The sequence below is a fragment of the Pan troglodytes genome, chromosome 2 (genome assembly GCF_028858775.2).
Source record: "Pan troglodytes isolate AG18354 chromosome 2, NHGRI_mPanTro3-v2.0_pri, whole genome shotgun sequence".
Lineage (NCBI taxonomy): Eukaryota > Metazoa > Chordata > Mammalia > Primates > Hominidae > Pan > Pan troglodytes.
Window position 1 is genome coordinate 82,601,296 of NC_086015.1, and position 20,588 is coordinate 82,621,883.

General features: G+C 40.3%; 1 long non-coding RNA gene across 4 annotated transcripts in view; it reads right to left on the reverse strand.

Moving 5' to 3' along the window:
• The window catches only part of LOC104005631 (uncharacterized), a 209,930-nt gene that overhangs the window by 176,615 nt on the left and 12,727 nt on the right, over positions 1–20,588 (reverse strand). For all 4 annotated transcript variants that reach the window (XR_001713442.4, XR_001713444.4, XR_002943149.3 and 1 more), the window contains exon 2: positions 1,796–1,874. This is a non-coding gene — a long non-coding RNA (uncharacterized LOC104005631). The remainder of the gene's footprint in view (positions 1–1,795; positions 1,875–20,588) is intronic.

The following is a 20,588-nucleotide window of genomic DNA, read 5'->3' on the forward strand; positions in this document are numbered from 1 at the left end:
TAAGGAAGTGGGATGGGCATAATGGCTCACACCTGTAATCCCAGTACATTGGGAGGCTGAGATGGGAGGATTGCTTGAGGACAGGAGTTTGAGACCAGCCTGGGCAACATAGTAAGATGCCATCCTTTAAAAGAAAATGGAATTCTTACATTGCAAAAAGAAAATCTCTTCTTTACATATTCTTAATTTAAAAAAACGGTAGGATTATGCCTTAAAATGAACTAGTAGAACAGAGGATAAACTCTATCATTTATTGGTGCTAGGATATACCAGACTTTGCACTAAGTATTTTATGTATTTTTTCTAATTTAATCCTCAGAGTGTCTTTGTATTGTAGATATAATGATTCCTTCTCAAGAATGAAGAAATGGAAACTAATTCTCTGGTAGCACCATTATGCCAAAAAGGATACAACATGGAAATGAAAGGAGACCTGGAAGGGATGACTATGAAGTTCATATGGTGAATGACTTTGTTCTGAGTATACGTGTTTTTCATATGAGTCAAAATAATTTTATATATATGTGTAAGTTCATATAATAAGTAACTAGGGCTCTTTGTTTTTTACTTAAAAATAAATGAAGAAATTGAACCTATTTATTTTGTTTCTACATACAAGTATAACATTTGGTTCAAAGATTGGCAGTTTCTCAGCCAAGTAAAATTATTGTTTTTTAATTCGTTATCCCACTATCACCTAAAAGTCACCTTGAGAACACAATATACATATCCAAGGTCTGGTTTTAAAAAAACAGAAGAGCCAAAAATCTAAATTTCCAAACATTTAGAAGGGAAGAAGATAATCCTGGAAATCAAAGGTGGTCAGTATTACCAGAAAAGTAAAGAGATTATCAAAAATCACCGACAACATGACAGAATTGGCCTACACATTACAACGATCATTCTTCCTACCTCGAATCCACTGAAAGTTTTGTTTCTTTTTTTGTGGGTTTCAGATGAATTTGGAGCACTGAAATACCTTCTCTCTGGGCTGACATATACTTTATTCTACAGAACAAACTCCTCCTGATAATAACATGGTATGAACTCTCTTACTGTGATCAGCATCACAGAACTGAAATACCTTGTTTCTCTCTGGACTGACATATACTTTGTTCTACAGAATAAACTCCTCCTGATAACAACATTGTATGAACTCTCTTACTATGATCAGCATCACAGAATCTATAACTTCTGTAGTGGTAAACTTTAATTGACCATTTTAAAAGATGCACTAAAGATTTAATGGTTAACATTTACTTAAAAAGTAACTCATTTATAGCATATTAATAAACTCTCTGATAGGTTATTAGTCCATTTTCATACTGCTATGAAGAAATACCCAAGACTGGGTGATTCATAAAGAAAAAGAAGTTTAATGGATTCACAGTTCTACATGCCTGAGGGGACCTCACAATCATGGCAGCAAGCAAAGCAGGAGCAAAGGCACATCTTACATGGTGACAGGTAAGAGAGCATGTGCAGGGGAACTACCCTTTATAAAACTATCAGATCTCATGAGACTTATTCACTATCCTGAGACCAGCATGGGAAAAATCCGCCTCTGTGATTAAATTACCTTCCACTGGGTCCTTCCCATGACATGTGGGGATTATGGGAGCTACAATTCAAGATGAGATTTGGGTGGGGACACAGCCAACCCAGTTAGATATTACTCTTTTTCATGCACCTAAAATAGGTTTTAATTTTTTTAAATTTAAGAATATTAAGAATAACCTTGTAGCCCTAAAGTTTCACTAGTGAGGATCTCAAATAAATTACAGTTTATACTTACCTACTTGCCTCATCCTTTTAAAGTAGTTCCAAAGTATCTTAATAATGAAACAAGTATGTCCAGATCATCTACCCGGTTCCTAAAAGGAAAATAGTGGACAAGCAAATGAGCAAAAATAGCAAAAGTTTAAGAAAGATCATTGCATGCAGTCCCAATTACCTAGTCCCAAGACATTGCAAAGTCACATTGAATGAAAATGGATGAACTATACTTTTGGAAACCTACATCAACTATTGCCACATCTGAAAATTTACCCATTGCATCAGTTTTACAGATTTAAATTTGTCACAACAGCAACAAAATCAAAAACAACAAAATAGAACTATGTATCTTTGACTTTAATCCTGATATTACTAAATGTATTCACAGAAATAGGCTGTCTATTCTGCTGTTTGCTTGTTGTTGGCAGGTTTTTCCACCTAATTTTCTGTTAATTTCAAGCTTAAAAGCAAGCAATTTCTTTGGCCTGAGAACCCCTGCACAAGTAAAATGAAAAACGGTGCAGGAATACAAAGGATTTACTTAACAAGAGTCTAATGAAATCTGATAAACCTTTCTAGGAATTTCAGGATAATTTTCTCATTAATTAAGATCAAATATAGAAACACGTGCCAAGGGATTTCAAAAGTTATGTTAATAAGAGCATGGAATTTTCTGACGTTTCCATAGATAAGAAAAATAAGGTTATAGTGTAGAGATTTTCTTTCTTTAAATGCCATCAAATGCAACCTTGGGTGCATGAATGAATGAAAGGTATAAACAACTGAATGAAGTTTATACTTAGAACAAGAAAAGTGTTTAATTATTTTAAAATGCTTTTTGAAATATCAAACGTCATATCAGAGCTGAATAAAATTATTTTCCCCTAAGCCTATTTTCTAAAAGATATGTATCAGACATTTTATATTGTATCTAAAAGCTTTTCTTATATAAAAATATTATAAAATGTCTGTAGAGAATGGAGCCCTAACATGTTGGTGATCTCATTTTTAACTGTATAATTTATACATTGGGAATTTGACAGGAAGAAAAATCTTTGAGTGTAGTAGTAGAACATCATTTTGAATGTCAAAAAATTCTCAGAGGACTTGGTAACAAGAGCCATTCAGTACAAAATATTCCATGTACTCTAATATGCTGAGAACTATTCACTAACAAGAAGCAGAAAATAGTAAGAAATAAATTTAGGTGCTTAAACATTTGCTGGTATTGCCAGAGAAATACAGGAAAGCTCTGATCCATATGTTATGGGAATTAAAAAGAAGAAGGCCGGGCGCGGTGGCTCATGCCTGTAATCCCAGCACTTTGGGAGGCTGAGGCAGCTGGATCATGAGGTCAGGAGTTTGAGACCATCCCGATCAACATGGTGAAACTCCATCTCTACTCAAAATACAAAAATTAGCCAGGCATGGTGGCACACACCTGTAATCCCAGCTACTTAGGAGGCTGAGGCAGGAGAATCACTTGAACCTGGGAGGCGGAGGTTGCAATGAGCCGAGATCGCACCATTGCACTCCAGCCTGGGTGACAGAGTGAGACTCTGTCTCAAAAAAAAAAAAAAAAAGAAGATACTTGTCTAGGAGATTTCTGTCAGAATTAACTTAAAATACTCACATACTCTGGTATTACTACCTCGCATCCAGATGTTTCAACAGAATCTTTTACTTCTAAACAACCTCAACAGGAGATGAACATTGTGCCAATAAATATCTAAGGTCTGAAATAATCACTCTTAGCTGGCTAAATCAATACAATAAAGAGAACTATTAGTTCAAATGAGGGAAGGAAAAACAGGGATTGTATGAAATACTGTAGGAATTTGCAAGCTATTAGTAATCTAAATATCATAAATAAGGATCAACCAAGTGAACTGATTATTGAACTCATTTATTACAAAATGGGCAGCTTAGTTTTAGACAATACTTTAACCATCAATCCACAGCCTATGCAAATCTTACTTCTAATTTATAAATGAATACATGATATAAATATATTTTTCTCCAAAATACTGTAATGGGAATTCACATCCTCTTCTCATTAAAAAATTATTAAAATATATCTTATGTACTTGACATATTTGGTAATGCTTTATGTAGAAGTAGCTGAGACCCACTTGCTTTTCTTATAATTTAGGGAAGAAAGTTCAAAATTAACAGAGGATATTTTTGATTGAATGAAAAGAGAGAACATTTCAGTATACAATGATGAAATGATAGACATAGCAAGGCCTGCTTGTTTAGATTCCTGTTGTGTCCTGAGTCTTTAAAGATAAGGATGCTCTGTTCTCCCAGGTAGAGGGAAAGCACTTATCACATTAGGGCGTGATGACCTGGTTCAGGAGAAGCTCAGAAATTTCTTCCTGGGTTCTATGACCTGGTTCAGTGGAAAAGGGTTGGAGAAGCTCAGAAATTTCTTCCTAGGTTCTATGACCTGGTTCAGTGGAAAAGGGTTGGAGAAGGTCAGAGATTTTCCTGCACAGGCTGATTTTCAGATTTCTTCATTTTAAATATTCAATATGCCAAGGTGCCACATTTTGAGATAGCATGTCCTGAACAGCATCAATGTCTATTAAATTCATCATAATGATAACTACAATTAAGTATCTACTACAGAAGACACAGTAGGCTAAGCACTTTAAATATACTTTAATCCACACAATACAGAACATTTCGTATTAAACCAATTGTAGAGATGTACAGAGCAAGTTGTGGAAGTGATAAAACAACACTTTATCCCAGTTAAATAGAAGGCATTTTAAAGCAGGGATTGTAACCAACACTCTCTGACTCCAAATCCCAAGTTCTTTTCACATTATGCTGCTTCTCACAATTACTTATTCCACAAATATTTATGGCTTCTCTAGTGTGAATCGGACATTGTGTTAGGTGCCAGGTACTACGCTACGTGCTAAAATCTTGATATGGTCTGTCTCTGTGTCCCCACTCAAATCTCATCTTGAATTGTAATCTGAATTGTAATCCCCATGTGTAGGGAAAGGGATGTCTTGGGAGGTAATTAGATCATGGAGGCAGTTCCCCCATGCTGTTCTCATAATAGTGGGTGAGTTCTCATGAGATCTGATTGTTTCATAAGGGGTTTTTCTCCACTTCACTCTGCACTTCTCACTCCTGCCAACTTGTGAAGAAGGATGTGTTTGCTTTTTCTTCCACCATGATTGGAAGTTTCCTGAGGTCTCCCCAGCCATGTGGAACTGTGAGTCAATTAAAATTCTTTTCGTTATGAATTACGCATTCTCAGTATTTCTTCATAGCAGTGTGAGAACAGACTAATATAAAGCTGAAGAGGCGGAATGTATGCAAAATAGTATACACTTTATCATGAGACAAATTTGAATTTAAATCCAGTTCTGCTCTTTGGCCACTCACTATATGACCATAGGCTGATTATGTACTTCTTGCAGTCTTGGTTTCTCCTCTATAAATGGAAATGGCAGCAGGATCTTTTTCATTTGTTGCTATAAAGATTATTTTTATGAGCATCAAGTACCTAGCACAGTGCCAGGCACATGGTATAGAGACACAAAGCAATATCTGTTATTATTGGTACTTCATAGAATTTTTCTGAAGATTAAATGAGTTAACATCAATTTCTTAGCACATCAAATATATTAGTTTTAACCTTTACCCTGTACTAGAGAAAGACATAGTGCATACCTCTTGGGCCAAATAATTCTGGTTTTCTGTGATGTTGAAACCCACAGATAATTAACAGGAAATTATAGACTTGGCCTAATGAAAACATAGTTATTATTGACTAAACTGCTTATGAATCCAGTCTGGGTTTTGTGGGTTATATGGCAATAAATAAACAAAATCGTCATCAGCAAGAGGTCCTTCTGCTCAAGAAAAAAATAGTTCTTGCTTTTTTGTCTAATATGTCAAAACCAGAAAGACCAAGTTTACTATCTTTGGATTTTGTAAACAATAAATATTTATTGAATGGGTGTATGATTCTTCCTTCAAGATCTTTCTCCCTCTCTCTCTTTTTCTGTGTGTGTGTGTGTGTGTGTGTGTGACCAAATTAGTCTAACTCAAGAGGAAAACACATATAAGAGAAAGAGCAGATAAGGAAAAAGAATTGTGAAGATACCAAAATATGCTATCCCAAAATATGCCTCTTTGGCATCTGGAATATTTTGAGCTAAAGGCTATTGAAAAGCGGCAAACCTAGGAAAAGCTCCAAAAACAGGGCACAAGTTTTCTTTCTATAAAGAAAAGTCTTATTTGGAAAAGGTATCTCTCTCTCCTGTACCAGAAACAGGAAGACTCTTAACAATTCTTATCAAAGGAGAAAGCACCAATGAAAATCTGCATAAAAATCTTATTAAATGGCCCTTATTTAACATATTTTTTTAGTCACCTTTCCATAACTCGCCTCTTCCATATGAAGACCAAAACCCCTTTTCCTTTGTTTAGCCTAAGGTGGTATATAAGCCCAAGTTCTAACCACCCCTTGGGGTTTCTCCTCATTGAGTGCTCTCATGTGTATGTACAAGGCACATCTTACTAAATTTTGTTTGTTTTTCTCTTGTTAGTTTGTCTTTGGTCAGTCTAATTTTCAGAGTCCCAGCCAGAGAACCTAAGATGGATAAAGAAAAAAGATTGTTTTTCCTCCTTCAGAGTTGGATAGAAAAAAGCCACAGTTTGACCTTAGGAAAATTCTTGTCTCTTAACTTGTTGCAATCAGTAAAAGTTGTTTGGTTCTGGATGGTTGTGATCCCAAAGTAATGGAAAATCTCTGGCAAAGTGTTGGAAAAACAGAGTCTAAACCTGCCTTTGCTGTATCTCTTCATTTCTGTGAGCCCCTTCTGTGAGAATAATAATAATGTCTAGCAAGTACTGAGCAATTACCATGTCAATCTTTATATCTATGTAATCATTTAATCCTGTAAACAATGAAATGGATACAGATGAGGGGCCATTGGTAGTGGGAATTTTTTTCAAACATTTTGTTTCAAAGCTAGTTTGCACTAGAATCTGGATTACAACCAAGAGATTCTAGCAGCAGAGTTTCATCCTCAACTGTAGGGGAGGAAATATTACTTCCTTCTGTGCTGCTGGGTTCTTTGGCTGGCCTAAAAATTAAATTGACATAAGACACATTAACAGGAGAAAAATAATTTTAATTATGTATGTATGCATACAAGTCCCACAGAAATATAGAACTCAAAGTAGCTGGATGATACAGGCTTATATATTATCCTGAGCTATTGAAAGTAATAGGGGTTTGAGGGTAAGAGCGAGTAAGGAGGAAGGCCCAGTTAAGAAAGATGGTGAGTAAAAGCATCATAAAATAAACATAAAGTTTGTTATGCAAGTTTCTTTGTTTGTTTTTTTTTTTTTTTTTTGAGATGGAGTCTTGCTCTGTCGCCCAGGCTGGAGTGCAGTGGCGCGATCTCAGCTCACTGCAAGCTTTGCCTCCCAGGTTCACGCCATTCTCCTGCCTCAGCCTCCTGAGTAGCTGGGACTACAGATGCCTGCCACCCCCACCCCCCAGGTAATTTTTTTTGTTTTTTTAGTAGAGACGGGGTTTCATCATGTTAGCCAGGATGGTCTCGATCTCCCGACCTTGTGATCTGCCCGCCTTGGCCTCCCAAAGTGCTGGGATTACAGGCGTGAGCCACCATGCCTGGCCTGTTATGCAAGTTTTAAGTCCATGATTGAGGGTCCATTCATTAAGTCTCTAGTGATTTAGTCATTTATTCCTGAAGCAGAGGCAGACACCCTTACAAAAGGATATTTCCTTTATAGATATAAATTTCTCTTACAGATGGGCAACGTCTCACAGATACTTCTGTATCTACAGTTTCTCAAAATAACCAACTCAAAATAATATGCAAAAGAGGTATATTTTTGGTTGGTGTGTCCTGAGTCTCAATACAACCAATATACTATGTGTAAAAATGAAAGAATCAGTATAGGTGGGCTCAAGGACTCCCTTCCAATACCAGCTTTCTTTGTGCTTATGTTGGGTATGAAAAAGATGACAACAAAATTGACTGCCTACAAGTATGGGAATTATTTTAGCTCACAAACATGATGCTTCACAAAAAACAAATTCTGTTTTTCAGATGTAACAAATAGGGATAGAATACTTAATTCTTAATAATAATTTTCATAGGATAACTTTTGTTTTACTTTCAAAGCAGAAATCAAACTCTTCTCCTAAGGGATATTCTTATCCTTCTAATAGAATTTTATTGGTAAATGATTTCTCTTCCTACAGATCTTTTTCTTTATGTCAATATGATGTTTTTTTGTTATAGATTTAAAACATTGTGTTGTATTTTTTGTTTGTTCATTGTTTGTTAGCCCCTGGCAATATTTACAAGATTGAGAAAAAATACAGTCCCTAGCAGTGTGGCTTATCATCTCAAAGACAACACTGACACATGCATATTCCACACACAGACACACATACATACATCCTCCTCATAAATGACTCAATCCAGAGTTTCAGATGCTAAAGTCTAACAGTTGCCACCATTGACATTTTCAGCCAGGGAGGGGAGAGGGTGTCATTCTCTCTTTATTCATTTTCACTTTTATTATGTAACTGTGTAATGTGAGTGAAACCTGTATTTTAAAAGGAAAGAAAGGGGTAGCCTATTCACACTCTCTAGGTGTATGCAAACCACTTGAAACCAATTAGGTGTCAACAGAATTGTTAATTATCCTGGGGTCACCACCTTTTGTGAAGCCTTTCAGAGTAAAGGGGAGGTGTGGCTTAGCACACAGCAGGTTCAAACAACCCTCTAATTGACAAATTTTATACTCAGCAGTTGGGTTGGCTGGAGAGGTTAAATCACAGTTACTCTCCTTCACAGGAGAACATGGATAGACCATTATGTTTAATATTCATTCATTTATGAAACAAAGATTTATTGATTTGTTGGTTTTAACTTTAGAGTTTGGCTACCAGTGGTTAATAATAGGTCACTGCCCTATGAATATTTCCTTATGAGAGATACTCTCACTTTGCAATTTACAAATAACTAATTCAGAGAAACCGATTGTAGGATACATCAGAAAACTATAAGTCTGGAGACTTCTAGAGCATAGGCTGCTTTGTTTCCTAATTCTGAACCTGAAAAGTCAAGGTGCTGTACATTTACTTAGGCTAAAGAATTAACAGTCTTCATAAGCACAGCCCCACACCCATAAAACACCAGCTTTCTCCATCTATATTTTTAATTCCAAGATTCCCATTCCCCTTTGAAGAAGCCACCATCACTGTCAGGCCTCTGAGCCCAAGCCAAGCCATCACATCCCCTGTGACTTGAACGTATACGCCCAGATGGCCTGAAGTAACTGAAGAATTACAAAAGAAGTGAATATGCCCTGCCCCACCTTAACTGATGACATTCCACCACAAAAGAAGTGAAAAAGGCCAGTCCTTGCCTTAACTGATGACATGACCTTGTGAAAGTCCTTTTCCTGGCTCATCCTGGCCAAAAAGCTCCCCCACTGAGCACCTTGCGACCCCCACTCCTGCCCGCCAGAGAACAAACTCCCTTTGACTGTAATTTTCCTTTACCTACCCAAATCCTGTAAAACGGCCCCACCCTTATCTCCCTTCGCTGACTCTCTTTTTGGACCCAGCCCACCTGCACCCAGGTGAAATAAACAGCCATGTTGCTCACACAAAGCCTGTTTGGTGGTCTCGTCACACGGACGTGCATGAAATTTGGTGCCGTGACTCGGATCGGGGGACCTCCCTTGGGAGATCAATCCCCTGTCCTCCTGTTCCATGCTCCATGAGAAAGATCCACCTACGACCTCAGGTCCTCAGACTGACCAGCCCAAGGAACATCTCACCAATTTTAAATCAGGTAAGTGGCCTCTTCTTACTCTCTTCTCCAACCTCTCTAACTGTCCCTCAACCACTTTCTCCTTTCCACTCTTCAATCTCTCCCTTCTCTTAATTTCAAATCCTTTCATTTTCTGGGAGAGACAAAGGAGACACGTTTTATCCGTGGACCCAAAACTCTGGTGCCGGTCACGGACTGGGAAGGCAGCCTTCCCTTGGTGTTTAATCATTGCAGGGATGCCTCTCTGATTATTCACCCATGGTTCAAAGGTGTCAGACCACGCAGGGACGCCTGCCTTGGTCCTTCACCCATAGCGGCAAGTCCCGCTTTCCTGGGAAAGGGGCAAGTACCCCAACCCCTTCTCTCCTTGTCTCTACCCCTTCTCTGCTTTTCTGGGGGAGGGGCAAGTACCCCTCAACCCCTTCTCCTTCACTCTTAGCTGCAAGTCCCGCTTTTCTAGAGCAGGGGCAAGTACCCCAACCTTGTATCTCTGCACCCCAATCCCTTATTTCCACACCCCAACCTCATATCTCTGTGCCCCAATCCCTTATTTCCTTGCCCTGACCCCTTATTTCTGTGCTCCTACCCCTTATTTCCATGACCCGACCCCTTATTTCTGCACCCCGACCCCTTATTTCTGTGCCCCACCCCTTATTTCCATGCCCTGACCTCTTATTTCTGTGCCCAATCCCGTATTTCCATGCCCCAACCTCTTATATCTCTGCGCCCCAATCCCTTATTTCCACACCCCGACCTCTTATTGCTGTGCCCCATCCCTTATTTCTGTGCCCCGACCTCTTATCTCTGTGCCCCAACCCCTTTTCCCACTTTTCTGGAAGGTAAGAACCCCCAAACCCCTTCCCTCCGTTTCTCTACTCTCTCTTTTCTCTAGGCTTGCTTCCTTCACTATAGGCAACCTTGCACCCTCCATTCCTCCTTCTACTCCCTTGGCCTGTGTTCTCAAAAACTTAAAGCCTCTTCAACTCACACCTGACCTAAAACCTAACTGCCTTATTTTCTTCTGCAATGCTGTTTGACCCCAATACAAACTTGACAGTAGTTCCAAATAGCCAGAAAATGGCACTTTGAATTTTTCCATCCTGCAAGATCTAAATAATTCTTGTCATAAAATAGGCAAACGGTCTGAGGTGCCTGATGTCCAGGCATTCTTTTACACATCAGTCCCTTCCTAGTCTCTGTGCCCAGTGCAACTCGTCCCAAATCTTCCTTCTTTCCCTCCCGCCTGTCCCCTCAGTACCAACCCCAAGCATCGCTGAGTCTTTCTAATCTTCCTTTTCTACAGACCCATCTGACCTCTCCCTTATTCCCCAGGCTGCTCCTCGCCAGGCCAAGCTAGGTCCCAATTCTTCCTCAGCCTCTGCTCCTCCACCCTATAATCTTTTTATCACCTCCCCTCCTCACACCTGGTCCGGCTTACAGTTTCATTCCATGACTAGCCCTCCCCCTCCTGCCCAGCAATTTACTCTTAAAAAGGTGCCTGGAGCTAAAGGCATAATCAAGGTTAATGCTCCTTTTTCTTTATCCCAAATCAGATAGCGTTTAGGCTCTTTTTCATCAAATATAAAAATCCAGCCCAGTTCATGACTTGTTTGGCAGCAACCCTGAGACACTTTACAGCCCCAGACCCTAAAAGGTCAAAAGGCCGTCTTATTCTCCAAATACATTTTATTACCCAATCTGCTCCCGACATTAAATAAAACTCCAAAATTGGAATCTGGCCCTCAAACCCCACAACAGGACTTAATTAACCTCACCTTCAAGGTGTACAATAACAGAAAAAAGTTGCAATTCCTTGCCTCCATTGTGAGACAAACCCCAGCCACATCTCCAGCACACAAGAACTTCCAAACTCCTGAACCGCAGTGGCCAGGCATTCCTCCAGAACCTCCTCCCCCAGGAGCTTGCTACACGTGCCAGAAATCTGGCCACTGGGCCAAGGAATGCCCTGCAGCCGGGGATTCCTCCTAAGCTGTGGCCCATCTGTGTGGGACCCCACTGAAATCGGACTGTTCAACTCACCTGGCAGCCACTCCCAGAGCCCCTGGAACTCTGGCCCAAGGCTCTCTGACTGACTCCTTCCCAGATCTTCTTGGCTTAGCAGCTGAAGACTGACACTGTCCGATCGCCTCAGAAGCCCCCTAGACCATCACGGATGCCGAGCTTCAGGTAACTCTCACAGTGGAAGGTAAGCCCGTCCCCTTCTTAATCAATATGGAGGCTACCCACTCCACATTACCTTCTTTTCAAGGGCCTATTTCCCTTGCCTCCATAACTGTTGTGGGTATTGATGGCCAGGCTTCTAAACCTCTTAAAACTCCCCAACTCTGGTGCCAACTTAGACAATACTCTTTTAAGCACTCCTTTTAGTAATCCCCACCTGCCCAGTTCCCTTATTAGGCTGAGACACTTTAACTAAATTATCTGCTTCCCTGAGTATTCCTGGACTACAGCTATATCTCATTGCCACCTTTCTTCCCAATCCAAAGCCTCCTTTGCGTCCTCCTCTTGTATCTCCCCACCTTAACTCACAAGTATAAGATACCTCTACTCCCTCCTTGGTGACCAATCACACACCCCTTACCATCTCATTAAAACCTAATCACCCTTACCCCACTCAATGCCAATATCCCATCCCACAGCATGCTTTAAAAAGATTAAAGCCTGTTATCACTCACCTGCTACAGCATGGCCTTTTAAAGCCTATAAACTCTCCTTACAATTCCCCCATTTTACCTGTCCTAAAACCAGACAAGCCTTACAAGTTAGTTCAGGATCTGCGCCTTATCAACCAAATCATTTTGCCTATCCACCCTGTGGTGCCCAACCCGTACACTCTTTTGTCCTCAATACCTTTCTCCACAACTCACTATTCTGTTATCGATCTTAAAGATGCTTTCTTCACTATTCCCCTGCACCCCTTGTCCCAGCCTCTCTTTGCTTTCACTTAGACTGACCCTGACACCCATTAGGCTCAGCAAATTACCTAGGCTGTACTGCCGCAAGGCTTCATAGACAGCCCCCATTACTTCAGTCAAGCCCAAATTTCATCCTCATCTGTTACCTATCTTGGCATAATTCTCATAAAAACATATGTGCTTTCCCTGCTGATCATGTCCGATTAATCTCCCAAACCTCAATCCCTTACAAAACAACAACTTCTTTCCTTCCTAGGCATAGTTAGTGCGGTCAGAATTCTTACACAAGAGCCAGGACCGCACCCTGTAGCCTTTCTGTGCAAACGACTTGACCTTACTGTTTTAGCCTAGCCCTCATGTCTGCGTGCAGCGGCTGCCACTGCTTTAATACTTTTAGAGGCCCTCAAAATCACAAACTATGCTCAACTCACTCTCTACAGTTCTCATAACTTCCAAAATCTATTTTCTTCCTCATACCTGACGCATATACTTTCTGCTCCCCGGCTCCTTCAGCTGTACTCACTCTTTGTTAAGTCCCACAATTACCATTGTTCCTGGCCCGGACTTCAATCCGGCCTCCCACATTATTCCTGATACCACACCTGACCCCCATGACTGTATCTCTCTGATCCACCTGACATTCATCCCATTTCCCCAAATTTCCTTCTTTCCTGTTCCTCACCCTGATCACGCTTGATTTATTGATGGCAGTTCCACCAGGCCTAATCGCCACACACCAGCAAAGGCAGGTTATGCTATAGTACAAGCCACTAGCCTGCCTCTTAGAACCTCTCATTTCCTTTCCACTGTGGAAATCTATCCTCAAGGAAATAACTTCTCAGTGTTCCATCTGCTATTCTACTACTCCTCAGGGATTATTCAGGCCCCCTCCCTTCCCTACACATCAAGCTCGAGGATTTGCCCCACCCAGGACTGGCAAATTAGCTTTACTCAACATGCCTGAGTCAGGAAACTAAAATACCTCTTAGTCTAAATAGACACTTTCACTGAATAAGTAAAGGCCTTTCCTACAGGGTCCGAGAAGGCCACTGCAGTCATTTCTTCCCTTCTGTCAGACATAATTCCTCAGTTTAGCCTTCCCACCTCAATACAGTCTGATAACAGATGAGCCTTTATTAGTCAAATCAGCCAAGCAGTTTTTCAGGTCTTAGTATTCAGTGAAACCTTTATATCCCTTATGGTCCTCCGTCTTCAAGAAAAGTAGAATGGACTAAAGGTCTTTTAAAAACACACCTCACCAAGCTCAGCCACCAACTTAAAAAGGACTGGACAATACTTTTACCACTTTCCCTTCTCAGAATTCAGGCCTGTCTTCGGAATGCTACAGGGTACAGCCCATTTGAGCTCCTGTATGGACGCTCCTTTTTATTAGGCCCCAGTCTCATTCCAGACACCAGACCAACTTAGACTGTGCCCCCCCACAAAAAAATAATACTTGTCATCCCTACTATTTTCTGTCTGGTCATACTCCTATTCACCATTCTCAACTATTCATACATGCCCTGCTCTAGTTTACACTGCCGGTTTACACTGTTTCTCCAAGCCATCGCAGCTGATATCTCCTGGTGCTATCCCCAAACAGCCACTCTTAACTCTTAAAGTAAATAAATAATCTTTGCTGGCAGGACTATGCTGAATCTCCTTAAGCACTTTCTAATCAGATATCCTGAGTCATCCCAATTCTTAGACCTTTTATACCTGTTTTTCTCCTTCTGTTATTCCATTTAGTTTTTCAATTCATACAAAACCGTATCCAGGCCATCACCAATCATTCTATATGACAAATGTTTCTTCTAACATCCCCACAATATCACCCCTTACCACAAGACCTCCCTTCAGCTTAATCTCTCCCACTCTAGGTTCCCACGCCGTCCCTAATCCCGCTTGAAGCAGCCCTGAGAAACATTCCCCATTCTCTCTCCATACCACCCCCCAAAAATTTTCGCCACCCCAACACTTCAACACTATTTTGTTTTATTTTTCATATTAATGTAAGTAGGCAGGAATGTCAGGCCTCTGAGCCCAATCCAAGCCATCGCATCCCCTGTGACTTGCATGTATATGCCCAGATGGCCTGAAGTAACTGAAGAATCACAAAAGAAGTGAATATGCCCTGCCCCGCCTTAACTGATGACATTCCACCACAAAAGAAGTGTAAATGGCCGGTCCTTGCCTTAACTGATGACATGACCTTGTTAAAGTCCTTTTCCGGGCTCATCCTGGCTCAAAAAGCACCCCCACTGAGCACCTTGTGACCCCCCCCCTCCTGCCCACCAGAGAACAAATCCCCTTTGACTGTAATTTTCCTTTACCTACCCAAATCCTATAAAATGGCCCCACCCTTATCTCCCTTCACTGACTCTCTTTTCGGACTCAGCCCGCCTGCACCCAGGTGAAATAAACAGCCATGTTGCTCACACAAAGCCTGTTTGGTGGTCTCTTTACACGGACGCGCATGAAAATCACCACCTTCCTTTTACCACTATCTCAAAATATAATATGGATTACGTTGAAACCTACACTTTCACACAGAATCAATTAAGGATTATACTTAAATCGACTTTAAGTTTCATTACTAGTTTTAATATGCTGTGTGTAAAATATCCTGCATCAGGAGCAAAAAACCCTGAATTCTGACTTCCGCTCTTACACTTAACAGCCAATTAATATGGGGCAAGTTTTAACTTTTCTAACCTTCATTGTCCCCATCTGTAAAATGGGGCTAAAACAATCTCTTATCCATTTAACAGTGTCAGTATAAAGGTTTTAAAATGCTGTATATAAGATTAATTTGAAAATGTATCGAGTATGTAAATATAGAGCATATAAAATTGCTATGATTGCATTCTACAAACTGGAAATAATAATGTCTATAATCCACCCTGCAAAATTGTTCAGTTAAAACAGTAGTTTCCATGGTCAAATCCAAGAACCCCTGATGGTTCCTCATGCCCTTTTAGGGGGTCCATGAGGTCAAAACTATTTTGATAGTAATACTTTTGTGAACCCCCCAATTCTGAAACAGGTCTCAGTTAATTTAGAAAGTTTATTTTGCCAAGGTCGAAGATGCGCATCCCTTTGGCAGCCTCAGGAGGTCCTGACGACATGTGCCCAAGGTGGTAGGGGCACAGCTTGGTTTTTTTTTTTTTTTTTTTTTTTGAGATGGAGTCTTGCTCTGTCGCCCAGGCTGTAATGCAGGGGCGCCATCTCGGCTCACTGCAAACTCCGCCTCCCAGGTTCCCGCCATTCTTCTGCCTCAGCCTCCCTGGTAGCTGGGACTACAGGCGCCCACCACCACTCCCAGCTAATTTTTTGTATTTTTAGTAGAGACCGGGTTTCACTGTGTTAGCCAGGATGGTCTCGATCTCCTGACCTCGTGATCCGCCCGCCTCGGCCTCCCAAAGTGCTAGGATTACAGGCGTGAGCCACCACACCTGGCCCACAGCTTGGTTTTATACGTTTTAAGGAGACATGAGACATCAATCAAAATGTGTAACCTGTGCATTGCTTCAGTCTGGAAATGTGGGAAAACCCAAGGCTAAGGCAGGACAACTCAAAGTGGGGAGGGGCTTCCAGGTCATGGGTAGATAAGAGACAAATGGTTGCATTCTTTTGAGTTTCTGATGAGCCTCTCCAAAGGAAACAATCAGATATGCATTTATCTCAGTGAGCAGAGAGATGAAATTCAATAGGATGGGAGGCAGGTTTGCCCTAAGCAGTTTCCAGCTTGACTTTTCCCTTTAGCTTAGTGATTTTTGGGGCCCCAAGATTTATTTTCTTTTCACACTATGAAGACATTATTTGCCTTTTTCACTCTCATTCTCTGAGAATCATATATTGGATTTTTCCAGAAGCTACATGGCACGTGATATCACAACAGATTAAATGAAGAAGCAGATATGAGAATCCAGAAAGGAGTATTTTTTAAGTCAGATATTAAAGAGCGTTTCCAAATTATCTTAAAATGCAACTTTTCTCAGGAATTATTTTCTATTTTGGAAAATGATTCAAAATGTCCTTAAAATATGTTATTTATAGTAACATAATACATTTATTATGTACTTCTAATGAAATAAACATTTTTAAATTTTTCCAATTTTAATTTTTAAGAGAGTGAATATTGATTAATATAATCTATATATATATAAGCTCTATAGGGTTGTAGAGGAGGAAATATACAGTTCTGACTTTCTGTCACAGTCACCAGAGCTGTAGCGGAGAAAGTTTTCTCTCTTCACTTTGTGAGTTCTTATCTGAACTGCCTGTAACAAAAGACAGATGAACAAAAGAAAAACAAACAGAAATGTATTAACATGCATACCTCCTGTATATACATAGGAGACACCCAAAGAAATGAGTAAATCTCCAAAAGGTGGTTTAGACTTCAGGCTTAAATACTATCTTCAGCTGGAACAGAAAGAGGAAACCAGTAATGGGGAGATGACCCAGAAAAGCACAGTTTAAAAAAAAAGTGAAGTTTGTTACGCAGATTTAAGTCAGCGCCTTAGCCATTAACAAAATTTTCTGGTGATTTACAACCATCTTTCTCTTTAGGAGATACTCTTACAAATGGATACTTCCTTCATAGATTTAGATTTCCTTATAAAAAAAATTCTACTCCGTTTTCAGAGCTTTTCCTATGTCTGAAGTTTCTCAAAATAATCAACTTTAATTCTTAAGCCAAAAGAGGCATATTTTAATGTGGCGTACTCTGGTCTCCTACAGTCATATTTTGAGGTAGCATAGTCTGTTCTCCTATAGTCTGCTAAATATTTTTTTTAAGAGTGTAAAGAGATCAAGAGGCAAAGAAGTTTGAAAACTGCCTAGCTAAAATATTATATAAAAGGGGGCTTTTTTTTTTTTTTTTTTTTTTTTTTTTTTGAGACAGAGTCTTGCTCTGTCGCCCAGGCTGAAGTGCAGTGGCACGATCTCGGCTCACTGCAAGCTCCGCTTCCCGGGTTTCAAGTGATTCTCCTCCCTCGGCCTCCTGAGTAGCTGGGATTACAGGCACGCACCACCACGCCTGGCTAATTTTTATATTTTTTTTAGTAGAGACGGTGTTTCACCATGTTGGTCAGGCTGGACTCGAACTCCTGACCTTGTGATCCTCCCACCTTGGCCTCCCAAAGTGCTGAGATTACAGGCATGAGCCACTGCACTCGGCCACAAAGGGCTTTTTAAATGTGAAGTATCATATTCATAAAAACTGTTAAAATAAAAACTGAACTAGAATTAAGTCATTTGTAAATAGACTTGTATAATTAGCTGTTCCCTACTTTGTGTTCCAACCTATTTCACTACACATGTTTGTAATAAAACCTGTTCTTACATAGGATTAAGAACACGGGTCTGACTTGGCACAGCAGCTCACACCTGTAATCCCAGCACTTTGGGAGGCTAAGGCAGGTGGATCACCTGGCCTGGCCAACATGGCGAAACCCCATCTCTGCTAAAAATACAAAAATTAGCTGGGTGTGGTGGTGGGTGCCTGTAATCTCAGCTACTCAGGAGGCTGAGGCAGAAGAATTGCTTTAACCTGGGAAGCGGAGGTGGCAGTGAGCCGAGATTACACCAACGCACTCCAGCCTGAACGACAAGAGCAAGACTCTGTCTCAAAAAGAAAAAAAAAAAAAAAAAACAGGGGTCTGATGGCCTATTTACACGCATTTAAGAAATAATGAAACAACATTAAATTATGGCAGAGGAGTGTAAATGAAATTCATGTCTACATAATCAACCCAAAGCTACCATATTATTGAGGATGTGAAGAGTACTGGTATTCTGACACTTTCTTTTCCCAAGGGAAATGCCATATTAGTGGCATATCAGTCCCTGTCAGACACTTAAAGAAGTTAAGGGTTGAGGTATGGGGGTACTCATTCTCTTCCCCTCTTGCTCCGGGAGCTGGGGAACATTGGTTTAAGAAACTAAGTATTCCTACCTGTACTTTTGAATCCTAAGACAGTAAAGCAAAGGCAGAGAGACAAACAGAAAATTCACAGCAGTCATGGCAGGGTTGAAAATGTAGTTGTGGGCTGGTAAGCATCTGCCCTACAGTAGTGGCAGCAGCTGTGGTGGCAAATGAGAGTCCATTGTTGGTGGTTCTAGTGTCAAAGACATGATCTTGCCTCTGTTTTCATCAGTCTAGTCTCTGTTGGTTCAAGTCCAAATTCTGAGTCTGATTCTGGAGCCTTCCCATGATGCTGCAATTACCTTATCCTTCCAGTTAAATTATCTGCTTATTTCACCAGAATTGGGAATTTCGTTGTTTGCTACCCAGAACCCAACAAATACTGGCTGCTGAATTAGACAGATTTGGGCATTCAGTTCCAGTTTCACTATGTTCAAGCTATGTGAACTTAGCCAAATTGTTTCACCTCCTAAAAATGTAACAATAATAATAATTGTCTCTTTAGTTTTGGTTTATTGATCTGTATATTAAAGTTATTGTTATGAAGATCAAATGAGATAATGCATGTAAAAACAGTACAGCATCTGCTTGGAATACATTTGAAATATAATCAGAGAAAAGTACATTTCACAAATAAATTAAGATTAATATGAGTGAATATAGACAAGACATTACTCTTACATTGTTTCAATATTTTTTTTTTCCTGAGGGAACATGTAGAGTTTAACAAAAAATAACCATTAACTTTTCTATCATATTCCTCTAATCCATTTCTGTTGCTGTATCAAATCATCATTCCTTCTTTCTACTTAGAGCTCATTCAATACTGTTTTTTAAAGTAGTGATATTGGTATTTTGGATGGGACAAGTGTTTATTGTACACGGCTGCCCCAAGCATAGCATAATCATCACTGATTATTGCCCATTGATATGGTTTGAATATATGTCTCCACTAAATATCATGCTGAATTGTAATCCCCAATGTTGGAAGTGGGGCCTGGTGGGAGGTAGGGATCATGGGTAGGGATCCCTCTTGGTGTGGTGCTATCCTCGCAATAGTGATTTCTTGTGAGATCTCGTTAATGCAAAGTGTGGCACCTCCCCCCGCCCAACCACCACTCTCTCTTGCTCCTGCTCCCTCCATCTGAGATACCTTCTCCCTCTTTGTCTTACATCATTATTGAAATCTTCTTGAGGCCTCCCCAGAAGCCGATGCCAGCACTATGCTTCCTGTACAACTTGTGGAATTGTGAGCCAATTAAACCTCTTATAAATTACTCAGTCTCAGGTATTTATTTACAGCAATGCAGGAATGTCCTAACAGGCCCATGTATGAGCCAAGGAAAAGTTTATCTCCATCCTGTAGAAGTTCACTGAAAATGAACTAACAAAAAGTGGATTATAGGAGAAAAAGGCATAGGAAATTTATTTTAATATGCATATGGATATGAGAGCTATACACAAAGTGAGAGACTCAATGAGGTGCCAAATGATTGAGGCTTAAATATTCTTTTCATAGGGGAGAAATGTATGGACCCAGAAAGCAGACATTATTTTGAAAATGATTCTCTATGGAAGTTAGATGGGAAGGTTATGGGAAGGTGAGAGGCGGAATTGCACAGGAACAAAAATTGTCTTATTATGGAGATAAAGTCCTCCAGGTAATCTCTGGGAGCTTCCTCACAAGAATAAATACAAAGTCTGTTTGGGTGTGGTGATGACTTCTAGTCTCATCTCTTCTGTGGTGGTTAATCTTTCCTGGTTAATTGATGATGTTCCTTGGAAGGGTGCATTAGTCGCTCTTGTATTTCTATAAAAAAATACATGAGGCCGGGCACAGCGGCTCACGCCTATAATCCCAGCACTTTGGGAGGCCGAGGTGGGTGGATACCTGAGGTCAGGAGTTTGAGACCAGCCTGGCCAACATGGTGAAACCCTGTATCTACTAAAAATATAAAAAATTAGCCAGGCTTGGTGGTGGGTGCCTGTAATACCAGCTACTCCAGAGGCTGAAGCAGGAGAATCACTTGAACCTGGGAGGTGGAGGTTGCAGTGAGCCGAGGTCACGACACTGCACTCCAGCCTGGGTGATGA